The sequence below is a fragment of the Oncorhynchus mykiss genome, chromosome 26, assembly GCF_057628025.1.
Source record: "Oncorhynchus mykiss isolate SJ-2025 chromosome 26, ASM5762802v1, whole genome shotgun sequence".
Taxonomy (NCBI): domain Eukaryota; kingdom Metazoa; phylum Chordata; class Actinopteri; order Salmoniformes; family Salmonidae; genus Oncorhynchus; species Oncorhynchus mykiss.
Window position 1 is genome coordinate 45105076 of NC_143047.1, and position 13470 is coordinate 45118545.

Here is a 13470-nt window from a genome sequence, read left to right on the forward strand (position 1 = left end):
TGTTTCACTGTTAGTCTACCTACACCTGTCGTTAACGAAGCGTGGGATTTGATGTGTTTCACTGTTAGTCTACCTACACCTGTCGTTAACGAAGCGAGGGATTTGATGTGTTTCACTGTTAGTCTACCTACACCTGTCGTTAACGAAGCGTGGGATTTGAGACGTGTTTCACTGTTAGTCTACCTACACCTGTCGTTAACGAAGCGTGGGATTTGAGACGTGTTTCACTGTTAGTCTACCTACACCTGTCGTTAACGAAGCGTGGGATTTGAGACGTGTTTCACTGTTAGTCTACCTACACCTGTCGTTAACGAAGCGTGGGATTTGAGATGTGTTTCTCTGTTAGTCTACCTACACCTGTCGTTAACGAAGCGTGGGATTTGAGACGTGTTTCACTGTTAGTCTACCTACACCTGTCGTTAACGAAGCGTGGGATTTGAGACGTGTTTCACTGTTAGTCTACCTACATCTGTCGTTTACGAAGCGTGGGATTTGAGACGTGTTTCACTGTTAGTCTACCTACACCTGTCGTTAACGAAGCGTGGGATTTGATGTGTTTAACTGTTAGTCTACCTACACCTGTCGTTAACGAAGCGTGGGATTTTATGTGTTTCACTGTTAGTCTACCTACACCTGTCGTTAACGAAGCGTGGGATTTGAGACGTGTTTCACTGTTAGTCTACTTACACCTGTCGTTAATGAAGCGTGGGATTTGAGACGTGTTTCACTGTTAGTCTACCTACACCTGTCGTTAACGAAGCGTGGGATTTGAGACGTATTTCACTGTTAGTCTACTTACACCTGTCGTTAATGAAGCGTGGGATTTGAGACGTGTTTCACTGTTAGTCTACTTACACCTGTCGTTAACGAAGCGTGGGATTTGATGTGTTTCACTGTTAGTCTACCTATACCTGTCGTTAACGAAGCGAGGGATTTGATGTGTTTCACTGTTAGTCTACCTACACCTGTCGTTAACGAAGCGTGGGATTTGATGTGTTTCTCTGTTAGTCTACCTACACCTGTCGTTAACGAAGCGTGGGATTTGACACGTGTTTCACTGTTAGTCTACCTACACCTGTCGTTAACAAAGCATGGGATTTGATGTGTTTCTCTGTTAGTCTACCTACACCTGTCGTTAACGAAGCGTGGGATTAGATGTGTTTCACTGTTAGTCTACCTACATCTGTCGTTTTCGAAGCGAGGGATTTGAGACGTGTTTCACTGTTAGTCTACCTACACCTGTCGTTTACGAAGCGTGGGATTTGAGACGTGTTTCACTGTTAGTCTACCTACACCTGTCGTTAACGAAGCGTGGGATTTGATGTGTTTCACTGTTAGTCTACCTACACCTGTCGTTAACGAAGCGAGGGATTTGATGTGTTTCACTGTTAGTCTACCTACACCTGTCGTTAACGAAGCGTGGGATTTGAGACGTGTTTCACTGTTAGTCTACCTACACCTGTCGTTAACGAAGCGTGGGATTTGAGACGTGTTTCACTGTTAGTCTACCTACACCTGTCGTTAACGAAGCGTGGGATTTGAGATGTGTTTCTCTGTTAGTCTACCTACACCTGTCGTTAACGAAGCGTGGGATTTGAGACATGTTTCACTGTTAGTCTACCTACACCTGTCGTTAACGAAGCGTGGGATTTGAGACGTGTTTCACTGTTAGTCTACCTACACCTGTCGTTAACGAAGCGAGGGATTTGAGACGTGTTTCACTGTTAGTCTACCTACACCTGTCGTTAACGAAGCGTGGGATTTGAGACGTGTTTCACTGTTAGTCTACCTACACCTGTCGTTAACGAAGCGTGGGATTTGAGACGTGTTTCACTGTTAGTCTACCTACACCTGTCGTTAACGAAGCGTGGGATTTGAGACGTGTTTCACTGTTAGTCTACCTACACCTGTCGTTAACGAAGCGTGGGATTTGATGTGTTTCTCTGTTAGTCTACCTACACCTGTCGTTAACGAAGCGTGGGATTTGACACGTGTTTCACTGTTAGTCTACCTACACCTGTCGTTAACAAAGCATGGGATTTGATGTGTTTCTCTGTTAGTCTACCTACACCTGTCGTTAACGAAGCGTGGGATTAGATGTGTTTCACTGTTAGTCTACCTACATCTGTCGTTTTCGAAGCGAGGGATTTGAGACGTGTTTCACTGTTAGTCTACCTACACCTGTCGTTTACGAAGCGTGGGATTTGAGACGTGTTTCACTGTTAGTCTACCTACACCTGTCGTTAACGAAGCGTGGGATTTGATGTGTTTCACTGTTAGTCTACCTACACCTGTCGTTAACGAAGCGAGGGATTTGATGTGTTTCACTGTTAGTCTACCTACACCTGTCGTTAACGAAGCGTGGGATTTGAGACGTGTTTCACTGTTAGTCTACCTACACCTGTCGTTAACGAAGCGTGGGATTTGAGACGTGTTTCACTGTTAGTCTACCTACACCTGTCGTTAACGAAGCGTGGGATTTGAGATGTGTTTCTCTGTTAGTCTACCTACACCTGTCGTTAACGAAGCGTGGGATTTGAGACATGTTTCACTGTTAGTCTACCTACACCTGTCGTTAACGAAGCGTGGGATTTGAGACGTGTTTCACTGTTAGTCTACCTACACCTGTCGTTAACGAAGCGAGGGATTTGAGACGTGTTTCACTGTTAGTCTACCTACACCTGTCGTTAACGAAGCGTGGGATTTGAGACGTGTTTCACTGTTAGTCTACCTACACCTGTCGTTAACGAAGCGTGGGATTTGAGACGTGTTTCACTGTTAGTCTACCTACACCTGTCGTTAACGAAGCGTGGGATTTGAGACGTGTTTCACTGTTAGTCTACCTACACCTGTCGTTAACGAAGCGAGGGATTTGATAAGTAGCTGACGCAACCAGACAGGAAATACTGGTTCAACGTAGGTTCATTCAAAGTGTAGAGATAAGATGTGTATTTTATAAAGCCAACTGATTTACATATACACTGGCAGGCGATCAATTTAGCTACATGCTCCGGTCCTGGAGAGCAGGGGAAGACGGGGTTGGAGTAAATAAGTAGCAGATACATGATGCACAGAGAAGGAAGGTCAGATGATCAGCAGTTCTATCCAGAGTGTTAGGAATGCAGGAAGAGACCCATAGACCTCAAGATGGAAAGGCATAATCTCCACCAGATTTGGCGATGGTGGCCCCTAATTCAGCAGAGCACAGGGCCCCCACTGTCGAGAACAACCCACACACTGCCCAAATGATCGACGACAATCCCGACAGAACCGGCTTCCTTCACTTCAACCGATGGGTGTCACGAATATCCCCGAACCGATGATGCTACCCACGATGATAGCAACACCATTCAATAGAGTTATAGTTATTTTCAGTTCAACTGCGTTCTCCCCGGAGATGCTGCCAATTTTACTCGTCTTTCTGCCAGTTGGGTTGGTGAGCGCACTGCCTCCAATCGGGGAAAACTCTTCTTCGTGGACGCCTGATTCCCCCGAGGACTTCGAGTGACGTTTCTTCAAACTTGACATATTGAGACATATTTCTTCAAACCTCTATTCAACCATTCATGCATATTGCGAGGTGAAAACCTACATACAGTTTGCTAGTTAAGTAGTCCTGTACAGTAGCTAGTTATCTAAACGTGGTATTAGTTATTGTTGGTTTGGTGATGCCGCGTGGACTGGAATGGGAGTGGAAGCTATAATAACTTTACTACAATGTTGCAGTAACCGGCTGTTCCGCCCACATATTTGAGGCTGCTGAGGATTCTCCTAGGCAGAAGAGCAACCCCGTGGCAGAGCAACCCCGTGGCAGAGCAAACCCGTGATTTCTGGTAGATCATTAACAGCAATTCAAACGCAGCATGTTTTTTGGACTCATTCGGCTGTTTTTTTTTATCTGATTAAGTACAATACCATTGGAAATGAAAGTTGATAGTTCAATGAAAGTTGATAGTCTCTTCTTCCTGTTAACAATAGACGCTGGTTGGACATTTTAATGAATAGCCCAATGTCAAAACAGAGTTTTAACTGTCCAAAACAATAACGAATATACACAAACAGTTCGTGATATATTGGAAACCTAAACATGTACATACATGTGTAACAATAGTAATCATATTACTTGTATATATATTTTTAACGAGCACCTTATAAACCGCACACGCACCAAAAACCGTGGCAATAATTCACTGATATCGATTAGGGGAGAATTCAGGATGCGCGCTGTTGAAACTAACAACTAAAAAAACACATGGAAACTGGAAATATTTTTTTCCATGGTTAGAGAACAACCTGCAGAAGACCGACCGTTACATTTTGGGTCGCTAAAACGGAAATAGAAACGCAATACGCACTTATTTTTCAATCACACATATCACGTTGAAATCAGATGGACGAGAGAGGAGGAAATGAAGTTGCGCATCCTGTTTAAACTAACACAGCTCAAAAAACGGAATATGGGAATAATGTGTACGTCATTGGTTAGAAGACGATTTGTAGAAGACATCTAGCTAAATTTTTTAAGTGTTGCGTTTTGATTAAAGTGTTTGGCCAACGCGGCAAGTGTAACGCATTAAAAATAACTGTTAATAACTTTATCGATTATCACCCTGAAATCATTAGAACAGGGGGTAAACGTTTTGGGGTGTATCGCTGTTTAAACTAACACCATTCAGAGGCCAAATGGAAACTTGGAAAAATCTATACATGGTTGGTTGGATGAGAACTTATAGAAGGCTTCAATCTATATTTTGGCATTTCGGATGTTGAGTTGTAACTTCGGGAGGCTGCCATTATGGGAAAGGGAACAGTCCACTTTTTCTGTTAGTTCATTTAAACAGCATAATATATCAACAGTGACAACGATGGGTTGCGAATTAAGTGATACATTTGAATGTCCGCGACTTTTATAGCGGGACTGCCCCGAATTATCCGTGCCAGTTCGTTAAGTCCCGCGCATCCCAAAGTGAACAGTACAAAACAACATATGTTGATTGATCTGTTTTAAGTCATCTATTTTATGTCATCGTGATGAATCGTTCGTAACCGAAAGGTCGCTGGATTGAATCCCTGAAGCTAACAAGGTTCAAATCTGTCGTTCTGCCCCCTGAACAAGGCAGTTAACCCACTGTTCCCCGGGCGCCGAAGACGTGGATGTCGATTAAGGGTTAAATGCGGAAGAGGCATTAAGTTTTACAACTGACGGTATCCCCCTTTCCCCTTCGCCAGTCTGAGGTAAAAAAAAGGATGTGTAGTTACACAAAAATGTTATGGGGTGAAAATACAAGGTTTCCTTCAGAACAACAGATCTATGCTATACCAGCTTTATTTCAAAGGGATATTGTATCCATTCCTTATGTCACAAGTTACTGGAATACATTGGTCACTAATATCTGTTGTAAACAAGTCTGGTTATTACCACACAACTACTTGCTTGTTAACAAGGTCAAAGAGGTCTCTTTCAGAATGATCTAGAAGTATTACCCTGTGAATCATTACCTGAAGAAACTCAAAAAATATATTAACTGTACTTTTTGTGTTGAGCATCCAGTAACAGTTTTGCATTTATTTTGGCATAGTCTACATGTAAAAACATAATGGAAAGATATTCATAGTTTTATAATTATTCATATTCTTGATGACTTTAGTTTTTTTTTATGTAAGAATGTGCTGCTCGGTTTCCTTAACCTTAATAAGGATAAAGAAAAACAATTTTACCTCATAAATCTAATTGTGCTAATGGCATAATTTCATATTCATGAATGTAAATTCACTAATAAAAAACCACTCTTCCGTGTTTTCTAGAAGGAAACGGAGCAGTACATTAAGAACACAATGTTCTGGGACACTGTAAAGTCCATGGAGAATAAGAGCACCTCCTCCCAGCTGCCCACTGCACTGAGGCTAGGAAACACTGTCTCCACTGATAAATCCACTATAATTGAGAATTTCAATAAGCATTTTTCTACGGCTAACCATGCTTTCCACCTGGCTACCCCTACCCCGGTCAACAGCACTGCACCCCCCACAGCAACTCGCCCAAGCCTTCCCATGTCTCCTTCACCCAAATCCACATAGATGATGTTCTGAAAGAGCTGCAAAATCTGGACCCCTACAAATCAGCTGGGCTAGACAATCTGGACCCTCTCTTTCTAAAATGATCTGCCGAAATTGTTGCAACCCCTATTACTACCCTGTTCAACATCTCTTTCATATCGTCTGAGATTCCCAAAGATTGGAAAGCTGCCGCGGTCATCCCCCTCTTCAAAGGGGGAGACACTCTAGACCCAAACTGCTACAGACCTATATCTATCCTACCCTGCTACAGACCTATATCTATCCTACCCTGCCGTTGTAAGGTCTTCGAAAGCCAAGTTAACAAACAGATTACCGACCATTTCGAAGCCCACCGTACCTTCTCCGCTATGCAATCTGGTTTCAGAGCTGGTCATGGGTGCACCTCATCCATGCTCAAGGTCCTAAACGATATCATAACCACCATCGATAAGAGACATTACCGTGCAGCCGTATTCATCGACCTGGCCAAGGCTTTCGACTCTGTCAACAACCACATTCTTATCGGCAGACTCAACAGCCTTGGTTTCTCAAATGACTGCCTCGCCTGGTTCACCAACTACTTCTCTGATAGAGTTCAGTGTGTCAAATCGGAGGGCCTGTTGTCCCGGACCTCTGGCAGTCTCTATGGGGGTGCCACAGGGTTCAATTCTCAGGCCGACTCTCTTCTCTGTATACATCAATGATGTCGCTCTTGCTGCTGGTGATTCTCTGATCCACCTCTATGCAGACGACACCATTCTGTATACTTCTGTAGACTTCTGGCCCTTCTTTGGACACTGTGTTAATAACTAACCTCCAGACGAACTTCAATGCCATACAACTCTCCTTCCGTGGCCTCCAACTGCTCTTAAATGCAAGTAAAACTAAATGCATGCTCTTCAAACGATCACTGCTCACACCTGCCCGCCCGTCCAGCATCACTACTCTGGATGGTTCTGACTTAGAATATGTGGACAACTACAAATACCTAGGTGCCTGTCTAGACTGTAAACTCTCCTTCCAGACTCACATTAAGCATCTCCAGTCCAAAATTAAATCTAGAATTCGCAACAAAGCATCCTTCACTCATGCTGCCAAACATACCCTTGCAAAACTGACCATCCTACCGATCCTCGACTTCGGCGATGTCATTTACAAATTAGCCTCCAACACTCTACTCAACAAATTAGGTGCAGTCTATCACAGTGCCACCCGTTTTGTCACCAAAGCCCCATATACTACCCACCACTGCGACCTGTACGCTCTCGTTGACTGGCCCTCGCTTCATACTCGTCGCCAAACCCACTGGCTCCAGGTAATCTACAAGTCTTTGCTAGGTAAAGCCCCGCCTTATCTCAACTCACTTGTCAACATAGCAGCACCCACAGGTAGCACGCACAAAGCCAATTCCTACTTTGGCCGCCTTTCCTTCCAGTTATCTGCTGCCAATGACTGGAACGAACTGCAAAAATCCCTGAAGCTGGAGACTCTTACCTCCCTCACTAGCTTTAAGCACCAGCTGTCAGAGCAGCTCAAAGATCACTGCACCTGTACATAGCCCATCTGTAAATAGCCCTTCCAACTACCTCATCCCCGTACTGTATTTATTTATTTATCTTGCTCCTTTGCACCCCAGTATCTCTACTTGCACATTTATCTTCTGCACATCTATCACTCCAGTGTTTAATTGGTATATTGTAATTACTTCGCCACTATTGTTACGGTGCGTGAATGAGGACCCAAAAGCGAATTAACATAAACAGAGCTTCTTTAATAACAAAACAAAACGTAGGCTCAGATGGACCGGCAGGTTCCGACAGGACAGGACAAGGTTGCAGCAAACATGACGATAGTCTGGTTCAGGCATGAACAACACAAACAAGAATCCGACAAAGACAGGAGCAGAAACAGAGAGAGATATAGAGGACTAATCAGAGGGAAAAAGGGAACAGGTGGGAAAAGGGGTGACGAGGTAGTTAGGAGGAGACAAGGCACAGCTGGGGAAAAGAGGGGGAGAAAAGGTAACCTAACAACGACCAGCAGAGGGAGACAGGGTGAAGGGAAAGGACAGAAACAAGACACAACATGACAGTACATGACAGTACCCCCCCACTCACCGAGCGCCTCCTGGCGCACTCGAGGAGGAAACCTGGCGGCAACGGAGGAAATCATCGATCAGCGCACGGTCCAGCACGTCCCGAGAGGGAACCCAACTCCTCTCCTCAGGACCGTACCCCTCCCAATCTACTAGGTACTGATGACCACGGCCCCGAGGACGCATGTCCAAAATCCTACGGACCCTGTAGATGGGTGCGCCCTCGACAAGGATGGGGGGGGGGGGGGGAAGACGAGCGGGGGCGCGAAGAACGGGCTTGATACAGGAGACATGGAAGACCGGGTGGACGCGACGAAGGTATCGCGGAAGAAAAAGTCGAACTGCGACAGGATTAATGACCTGAGAAATACGGAACGGACCAATGAACCGCGGGGTCAACTTGCGAGAAGTGGTCTTAAGGGGAAGGTTCTGAGTGGAGAGCCAAACTCTCTGACCGCGACAATATCTAGGACTCTTAGTTCTACGCTTATTAGCAGCCCTCACAGTCTGCGCCCTATAACGGCAAAGTGCAGACCTGACCCTCTTCCAGGTGCGCTCGCAACGTTGGACAAAAGCCTGAGCGGAAGGGACGCTGGACTCGGCGAACTGAGATGAGAACAGCGGAGGCTGGTACCCGAGGCTACTCTGAAAAGGAGATAGCCCGGTCGCAGACGAAGGAAGCGAGTTGTGGGCGTATTCTGCCCAGGGGAGCTGTTCTGACCAAGACGCAGGGTTACGAAAAGAAAGACTGCGTAAGATGCGACCAATAGTCTGATTGGCCCGTTCTGCTTGACCGTTAGACTGGGGGTGAAAGCCGGAAGAGAGACTGACGGAAGCCCCAATCAAACGGCAAAACTCCCTCCAAAATTGAGACGTGAATTGCGGACCTCTGTCCGAAACGACGTCTGACGGAATTCTGAAAACATTCTCGATGATGATTTGTGCCGTCTCTTTAGCAGAAGGAAGCTTAGCAAGGGGAATAAAATGAGCCGCCTTAGAGAACCTGTCGACAACCGTAAGAATAACAGTCTTCCCCGCTGACGAAGGCAGTCCGGTGACAAAATCTAAGGCGATGTGAGACCACGGTCGAGAGGGAATGGGAAGCGGCCTGAGACGGCCGGCAGGAGGAGAGTTACCGGACTTAGTCTGCGCGCAGACCGAACAAGCAGCCACGAAGCGACGCGTGTCATGCTCCCGGGTGGGCCACCAAAAGCGCTGGCGAATGGAAGCAAGCGTACCCCGAACGCCAGGGTGGCCGGCTAACTTGGCAGAGTGAGCCCACTGAAGAACGGCCAGACGAGTAGGAACGGGAACGAAAAGAAGGTTCCTGGGACAAGCGCGCGGCGACGGAGTTTGAGTGAGTGCTTGCTTTACCTGCCTCTCAATTCCCCAGACAGTCAACCCGACAACACGCCCCTCAGGGAGAATCCCCTCGGGGTCAGTGGAGGCTACTGAAGAACTGAAGAGACGAGATAAAGCATCAGGCTTGGTGTTCTTAGAGCCCGGACGATAAGAAATCACGAACTCGAAACGAGCGAAAAACAGCGCCCAGCGCGCCTGACGCGCATTAAGTCGTTTGGCAGAACGGATGTACTCAAGGTTCCTATGGTCAGTCCAAACGACAAAAGGAACGGTCGCCCCCTCCAACCACTGTCGCCATTCGCCTAGGGCTAAGCGGATGGCGAGCAGTTCGCGGTTTCCCACATCATAGTTACGTTCCGACGGCGACAGGCGATGAGAAAAATACGCGCAAGGGTGGACCTTGTCGTCAGAGAAGGAGCGCTGAGAAAGAATGGCTCCCACGCCCACCTCTGACGCGTCAACCTCGACAATGAACTGTCTAGAGACGTCAGGTGTAACAAGGATAGGTGCGGATGTAAAACGATTCTTGAGGAGATCAAAAGCTCCCTGGGCGGAAACGGACCACTTAAAGCACGTCTTGACAGAAGTAAGGGCTGTGAGAGGGGCTGCCACCTGACCGAAATTACGGATGAAACGACGATAGAAGTTCGCGAAGCCGAGAAAGCGCTGCAACTCGACGCGTGACTTAGGGACGGGCCAATCAATGACAGCTTGGACCTTAGCGGGATCCATCTTAATGCCTTCAGCGGAAATAACAGAACCGAGAAATGTGACGGAGGAGGCATGAAAAGAGCACTTCTCAGCCTTCACAAAAAGACAATTCTCTAAAAGGCGCTGGAGGACACGTCGAACGTGCTGAACATGAATCTGGAGTGACGGTGAAAAAATCAGGATATCGTCAAGGTAAACGAAAACAAAGATGTTCAGCATGTCTCTCAGGACATCATTGACTAATGCCTGAAAGACAGCAGGAGCGTTAGCGAGGCCGAAAGGAAGAACCCGGTATTCAAAGTGCCCTAACGGAGTGTTAAACGCCGTCTTCCACTCGTCCCCCTCCCTGATGCGCACGAGATGGTAAGCGTTACGAAGGTCCAACTTAGTGAAAAACCTGGCTCCCTGCAGGATCTCGAAGGCTGAAGACATAAGAGGAAGCGGATAACGATTCTTCACTGTTATGTCATTCAGCCCTCGATAATCTATGCAGGGGCGCAGGGACCCGTCCTTCTTCTTAACAAAAAAAAAACCCCGCTCCGGCGGGAGAGGAGGAGGGGACTATGGTACCGGCGGCAAGAGCTACAGACAAATAATCTTCGAGAGCCTTACGTTCGGGAGCCGACAGAGAGTATAGTCTACCCCGGGGGGGAGTGGTTCCCGGAAGGAGATCAATACTACAATCATACGACCGGTGTGGAGGAAGAGAGGTGGCCCTGGACCGACTGAACACCGTGCGCAGATCGTGATATTCCTCCGGCACCCCTGTCAAATCACCAGGCTCCTCCTGTGAAGAAGAGACAGAGGAAACAGGAGGGATAGCAGACATTAAACATTTCACATGACAAGAGACGTTCCAGGAGAGGATAGAATTACTAGACCAATTAATGGAAGGATTATGACAAACTAGCCAGGGATGGCCCAAAACAACAGGTGTAAAAGGTGAACGAAAAATTAAAAAAGAAATGGTTTCGCTATGATTACCAGAAACAGTGAGGGTTAAAGGTAGCGTCTCACGCTGAATCCTGGGGAGAGGACTACCATCCAGGGCGAACAAGGCCGTGGACTCCCTTAACTGTCTGAGAGGAATGTCATGTTCCCGAGCCCAGGTCTCGTCCATAAAACAGCCCTCCGCCCCAGAGTCTATTAAGGCACTGCAGGAAGCTGACGAACCGGTCCAGCGTAGATGGACCGACAAGGTAGTGCAGGATCTTGAAGGAGAGACAGGAGTAGTAGCGCTCACCAGTAGCCCTCCGCTTACTGATGAGCTCTGGCTTTTACTGGACATGAAGTGACAAAATGACCAGCAGAACCGCAATAGAGACAGAGGCGGTTGGTGATTCTCCGTTCCCTCTCCTTAGTCGAGATGCGGATACCTCCCAGCTGCATAGGCTCAGCACCCGAGCCGGCAGAGGAAGATGGTAGTGATGCGGAGAGGGGGGCAACGGAGAACGCGAGCTCCTTTCCACGAGCTCGGTGACGAAGATCAACCCGTCGCTCAATGCGAATAGCGAGTTCAATCAAGGAATCCACGCTGGAAGGAACCTCCCGGGAGAGAATCTCATCCTTTACCTCTGCGCGGAGACCCTCCAGAAAACGAGCGAGCAAAGCCAGCTCGTTCCAGCCACTGGAGGCAGCAAGAGTGCGAAACTCAATAGAGTAGTCTGTTATGGATCGATTACCCTGACATAGGGAAGACAGGGCCCTGGAAGCCTCCTCCCCAAAAACAGATCGATCAAAAACCCGTATCATCTCCTCCTTAAAGTCCTGATACTGGTTAGTACACTCAGCCCTTGCCTCCCAGATTGCCGTGCCCCACTCACGAGCCCGTCCAGTAAGGAGAGATATGACGTAGGCGACACGAGCAGTGCTCCTGGAGTAAGTGTTGGGCTGGAGAGAAAACACAATATCACACTGGGTGAGGAACGAGCGGCATTCAGTGGGCTCCCCAGAGTAACACGGCGGGTTATTGATTCTGGGCTCCGGAGATTCGAAAGCCCTGGAAGTGGCCGGTGGATCGAGGCGGAGATGGTGAACCTGTTCTGTGAGGTTGGAGACTTGGGTGGCCAGGGTCTCAATGGCATGCCGAGCAGCAGACAATTCCTGCTTGTGTCTGCCTAGCATCGCTCCCTGGATCTCGACGGCTGAGTGGAGAGGATCCGAAGTCGCTGGGTCCATTCTTGGTCGGATTCTTCTGTTACGGTGCGTGAATGAGGACCCAAAAGCGAATTAACATAAACAGAGCTTCTTTAATAACAAAACAAAACGTAGGCTCAGATGGACCGGCAGGTTCCGACAGGACAGGACAAGGTTGCAGCAAACATGACGATAGTCTGGTTCAGGCATGAACAACACAAACAAGAATCCGACAAAGACAGGAGCAGAAACAGAGAGAGATATAGAGGACTAATCAGAGGGAAAAAGGGAACAGGTGGGAAAAGGGGTGACGAGGTAGTTAGGAGGAGACAAGGCACAGCTGGGGAAAAGAGGGGGAGAAAAGGTAACCTAACAACGACCAGCAGAGGGAGACAGGGTGAAGGGAAAGGACAGAAACAAGACACAACATGACAGTACATGACAACTATGGCCTATTTATTGCCTGACCTCCCTTATCTTACCTCATTTGCACAGACTGTATATATCATTTTTTTGTACTGTATTATTGACTGTATGTTTGTTTACTCCATGTGTAACTCTGTGTTGTTGTTTGTGTCGAACTGCTTTGCTTTATCTTGGCCAGATCGCAGTTGTAAATGAGAACTTGTTCTCAACTGGCCTACCTGGTTAAATAAAAGTTAAATAAATAAAAAATACATTTTAAAAATCAACATTCTTCTAATAAGAAATCTGTAAAAACAATCAATATGTGTGTTCCTTTTAAGGACTTTGTATAATCTGTAATTTGTTGTACCCCCTAGCATATGTTATCATTGTCTGTTTGTATACTTCTTGTATGTATACTGGTTTATCTGCAATAAATAAATAAATAAATAAATATATATATATATATATATATATATATATATATGTATATACAGTATATATTTGAGAAAAAACAAGCTTGTGTAAGGTAGTAACACAAACTGGCCACATCAGGGACATTAGCGCAATATACAATCATTTAAACATGGATAAATAATTCAACATGTCATTTTAACATGATAGTATATGTTTCCCACTCAAACTATTGAAACAACGACATCCATGTCTCACTAATTTAAACCATTAAAGAGTTTAAAACTGCT

The 13470-nt window shown here is 46.5% G+C and overlaps 1 pseudogene across 1 annotated transcript; it reads right to left on the reverse strand.

The window, feature by feature from the left end:
• Positions 1-2855: 2855 nt before the first annotated feature.
• LOC149971489 (putative L-type amino acid transporter 1-like protein MLAS) lies at positions 2856-7398 on the reverse strand (annotated as a pseudogene). The gene has a single exon (XR_016492145.1). The product of XR_016492145.1 is annotated as a putative L-type amino acid transporter 1-like protein MLAS (transcript).
• Between the last annotated feature and the right edge of the window lie 6072 nt (positions 7399-13470).